Here is a 5,903-nt window from a genome sequence, read left to right as displayed (position 1 = left end):
GAGCATTCGATGGCCGTTCATTGGAGTCGCGGTGCAACGGTGAGAGGATGAGGTAGCACTCTAAACGCTCACCGCAAGGAGTCTAGATCAAGGTTCATTTTTTTAACACCACCTCTCTGTTGAGCTTATATGTGAAGCTACTCTAAATATAGCCCTGTGTTCTCTCTCTATATATACCATCTTGTGTACGTCGTCTATACACTGGATTGCACTCTTATGTTTAGCGTCTCTCTGTTCTTTTCTTGAGTCTTGGGTTCTTAAGCTCATGAGGAAATTGGGTTCTTGTGGTTCTTGGGGTTCTTGGGTTCTTGGGTTCTTGAGGGTCTTGCATTCTTGAGGTTCTTCTTTAGCTTGCAATCTATGCTAGAGAAGGATCTTCTCTTACCTGAGCTCTTCTCTTTCCTGCGGGTGCACCCCTTGGAGGCCTTACGCTCACACCTCACGTCAATTGGCCAGCCACTAAGTGCACGGTACACTCTCATTGAGTGAAAAGAGAAACAAGGGGAGGCTACCCTTCTTTCTTGGGTTTCCTATCACTCTTCAAAAAACACAATTAGGAATCAACACACCCAAGTGGACTTGGGTTACGTGCGACCACAAGCAAAAAAAATTTATGTGGTTCTTTCCTTGAGTGATACAGAACACTGCCAAAGCTTTGATACCAATGTAAGGTGCAACGGAGGAGAATGTTGAGCTTTGCTCAAGATGAGTTCTCTGAACCGTGCTCAAGGGTTCCTTTTACTTACAAAAGGGAGAGCCTTCCATTCCTTTAGTAAGAGAGTGCAAAGGATCACAAACAAAGTGGAAAACAATGTGAATGAATGTGATGAGACTTAGAGATAGAGAGAGAAGAATACGACACCACAATGTTGTCAAACCCTCCTCCAAAGGCCCCACTCTCTATGGCGAGAGCGGTCTACTATTGGTTGCACGAATCTCTACAATACAATGGACTTGCCAACGATGTCGATGACAAGACGGGCTGAAATTTGAAAATTCTAAGTGTTGAACTGGAGCGATAGATCGTAGGTAGACGAGAAGAGAGAGAGAGCGAAAACACCATCATACGCAAACCCCAAAGTGTGTCCAATGACTACACGAGATGAGTTTATATAGAGGGTACCAGGGTGCTATATATAGAGACACTATATATAGCTCAACACCCCCACTCAAATGAAGGTCCCTAACTGTGGATGAAAAAACCCTTGGGGGCTCAAGGGAAAAACCCACAGCTCTATATATACCCACCGTTTTATTAAAATGTTTTGAATATATATTTACAATGTTCAAAGGAGCTACATCACTCCTATTTTACAATGTGCCCTTTCAAGGGTCTTTAACAACACTATACATACAATTGAATTGATGAAGATTCTTCAATATCTTTGAAGATCTTCAATATTTTTGAGCCACTTTAATCTTTCAGCCCATCTACACACTGCTTGACGTGTCTTTCATCCTGTAAACAACATCAACTCAAGAAACATATCGAGACGTGAAGGTTAAAAATAAATACATCACATTATCCTTAGAGACGGTTCACGACGCCGCTCTAGAGACAACATAGAAACAAACATAATGCCGATGCAATCACATGTGTAGATGACATAGCAACAAACGTAACATCAATGTAATCACTTGTGCACAAATATATACAAAGGATGCATGTAAATACATTGGGACCCCCAAGATATCAAATAACAATTGTCATCATCATGGCTTTATGTACCATGGCATCATGGTGTTCACCATGGCATTAAGACGCTTAGGAAATTTTTGAAATAGCAATCATCATGGATTTACGTACCATGGCACCAAAAATGCTTTCAGTAAATAAAAATTTTGAAATACCAATCATCATGGATTTACGTACCATGGCATCACGGTATTCACCATGGCATAAGAGATGCTCAGAAAAGCTTGAAAATACCAATCATCATGGTTTTACGTACCATGGCATCAGAGACGTCTTCTTCAAATCAAATAAAAATTGTAAAATAGTAATCACCATCATGGCTTTATCTACCATGACATTACAAATGCTAGTTTTGCACAAAATCTACAAAACCTCAAGACAATGATGAGTCAATAGATAACTGCTTTGTAAAATCACGTGAAATATTTTATGAAAATTGTGACAAGATTAGTAGCATGTATCAAGAACCAAAGCCATGAATAATGGAGAAAATAAAACACAGCAAATAATATCACCTTGAACCATTGATGAAGATAATAAAGACCCATCATGTAACTTCACACATAACATCATGAAGCTCCATTTGATGAATCTTGTCGTTTCTACGTCAATGATGTACATGAAGCCTGTGGACGACATTTCACGCTATACTAGGCTATGTGATTGAAGACAAAAGAAACATGTGCTAGGCAGAAGCTTGGTACACATAGCATGAGAAAATTGTCTCTATAGTGATCCTTGGCATTTCTACGTCAATATAGATGCCCTTGACCCATTGTTGAATATTGGGTCAGGTGGTCATAGCCCTTTCGAGGCACTTATTAAGCCGGGACAGGTAGATCTTAGTGAAGGTCGTAGCCATCGTAAAGCACTGGAAAAGCTGTGACTCAAAACGATGCAACACTGGATCAAACACAAACCACCTTGGCTCTGCTGGATTAACCATGTCTTACACATACATCAGGTTGTTCTTATATGATCAGGCTGTACCAAGGCGGGCTAGAAGAAAAACTGATAAACTTGCGCTACCTAATACCCACAATTACAGTAGAACCTTCGTATGCGGCATCTAATCATGCGCTTAAAAGCTGGGACAACTCGATGGTGCATATAAGACAACAAAGAAATACGTATAACTTTGTCAGCATGGGAGGTGGGTAAAACTACCTTCGTTTGCATGAGAGCTGGACAGGAGACTTCACCATCATAGGAGGAATACAGGCCCACTTACGATCCCTTTAGCACAACGGACAACGGACACTAGAGGTCTAGAATTCGTGTCCGGCAGATGCTCAAAAGTTTCTGCATACTAAAGTCGATTACTTAAAGCCAATTATTTAAAGCCGATTACTTAGGACATGCTGGGTAAAACTACCTTCGTTTGCATGAGAGCTGGGCAGGAGACTTTGCCAGCACAGGAGGAATACAGGCCCACTTACGATCCCTTTAGCACAACGGACAACGGACACTAGAGGTCTCAAATTCGTGTCCCGCAGATGCTCAAAAGCTTCTGCTAACTACAATCGATTACTTAAAGCCGATTACTTAGGACATGCAGCAGTTTACTTAGGATGCACTGTAGAGATGGCGCCCCTATTTTGAGCAACGCGATTAAAAAAGCATCTGAGCATAGCCGGTCAGTCGATTAAAGCAACTGAGAAGGGCAACGCTGCTTGATTTGGCACTACTTGCATTAATTTTAGGCGTTTATATCAATATCCAACCAGCTAAATATAGCGAAAGCAGCCGCTTGCGTAGCCACTTACATGAAGAGATCTCTATCATGCTCTTCTTGCGGTAAAGAGCACAGAAAGCTCACCATCTGCACTACATTAGGCTCCGCTTATACATACATCATGCTGCTATATTCAAGTTGCGCTTATACATAAAGCTGCTCCGTGGTAGCCTAGAAGTAAAATATTATAAGTCTACGCTAGAGCAACCGCCTTGAAATATTGTATCCACAATTAACCTTTCTGCATCAACTACAACATGACCATAAACGAAACAAAAGACAAACTTTACTTGACAGATAATTTGACTTATCTTTGGCTGTGTATTGCGTGATACTTTGTGAGATCAACTGCCGATGAACTTCTGATTGTTTTGTCATGAAGCTTCGTCACTACCCACCATGCCTTAACACCTTGGATTGTATGATCTGATACCATGTTGAACTGGAGCGATAGAGCGTAGGAAGATGAGAAGAGAGAGAGCGAAAACACCATCATATGCAAACCCCAATGTGTGTCCAATGACAACACGAGATGAGTTTATATAGAGGGGACCAGGGTGCTATATATAGAGACACTATATATAGCTCAACAAGACACTATATATAGCTCAACACTAAGGTCTGAAATCTGCAAATCTTGTATCCGTTGAATTTTGATTCTATGTCAGTGACGATGGCGATGATGACGGTGCAACAACAATGTGCTTAAAACCCAGATGTTGAATTTGTAAATAGTGCGCTGAATCTGCAATCGCTGGTTGATCTAACTATGTGGCAAGGATCTACTGCAAGAAGGTGAGATTTGCAAGGTCTGGGGGCTTTTCTATGGTGTCTATATGCTGAAAATTGAAAACGTTGAAGCTAATGGTACTTCTGTTGTGGAGAATCTGCAAAATGCTGGTGTAGGTCTACAAATGCAAAAATGCTAAGCTAGGTTTGCTGGTGCCAAAACACTAGGCTCTTCTGCTTCTTGATGCAAAAATGCTAGGGAGTCTACAAAGATGTGTTGTCGCCAGGCTTCATTCTGCAACTGCAAAATGCTGCTTCTTTGGTGGCTGAAAATGCCAGGTTGCCTACCGGGGAGTCTTGCTGAGAAGGTGCACTGTTGGACACCTGGTCACTGCTGCCTCTTTTGCCAGAAAGTGCTAGTGCTAGGTTTTCTTATATATTGCATAAGTAAATTTTCCCTACCCAATTTCCCAGCAAATTCACTTATTAAAAATAAGTGAAAAATGGCTAAAATAGAGAAAAGATGTTTGTGCAATGTAAAAACGCTCCTGAAGGGTTCTTATTGTAATTTCATGATCATGTTGTATGTAACCATAGGATATTCATCTACTCTAAGTGCCTGGACATGCATGGTCTGCGAACAAACTCACAAAAGTGCCTGAACACTTCCTAAGCTAATGAACCCTAGACATGAAGTAGCTTGTCCCCGTACACATAGGGTTAGATGTGTACGTGACAAATCTCCATATATACTCTTTATGCATATCACATATATTTTGATGCATGTACATTGAGCTAGATCAAAGTCATATCACTTTGGATCTTTTTATTTTTATTTTCTTTTTGATTGTGTATGATTTATGATAAAGATCAAATCAAGATTTTCTTTTATTGAATTTACTGAGATTTTTATCATGCTATTGTAGAGAGAATTATATAAATCATATCGTATTCCACACAACTTGATTTTATGTATGACATTTCACTTGAAGAAAGCAATTTGTGTCCATCTTAGTTATTGAAGTGTTATGGATTTGTGTTATATTCAAAGATTGTTGTTAAAGCGTTATGTTTGCAAAAATTATTTTTATTCTTTTCATGTGGACATCAAAGTGTTATTTTCAATGAGTTATCTGACTATATCACAAATAATTACTATTTCAATGATTTATTTTATAGTCTTATGCTTTGACAATTCATATTATTTCTCTTCTCTACAAATGTCAATGGTTATGATTCTGATACTTTATTAAAGAGTTATATTTTGATGATCTATTTTCTCTTTTAATTGTAGCTCATATCAAATCGTTATGATTTATTAATTCATCTCTTTTTTTTTTAATAGGATATTGAAGAATTATAATTTTGATGATTTATCACAGAGATATATTTTAACAATCTATTTTTAACTACAAACATCAAAGATTTCCTGTTTTTACTCATGATGAGTTCTTATAATTTTCTGTTATTGAGATTGTGATTATAGAACTATTTAATGATACCATGATATATTTTCATGTTGTTTACAAGCCGTTCATATTGATTGTTTATTACTGAGATGATTATGTTTTTATAGAGATATTCCATGATGCCATAATACATTTTCATGGTGATTATAAATTGTTTGTACTGGTCATTTCACGTTGAGATGATTATTCTTTCATAGAGTTGTTTCATGATGCCATGATGCATTTTTATGATTACAAGTTGTTCATAGTGATCAATCATTATTGAGATCATTTC

Source organism: Adiantum capillus-veneris, chromosome 17 (assembly GCF_014529385.1).
Source record: "Adiantum capillus-veneris isolate H3 chromosome 17, ASM1452938v2, whole genome shotgun sequence".
Taxonomy (NCBI): Eukaryota; Viridiplantae; Streptophyta; class Polypodiopsida; order Polypodiales; family Pteridaceae; genus Adiantum; species Adiantum capillus-veneris.
Note: the sequence above shows the minus strand (reverse complement) of the source record.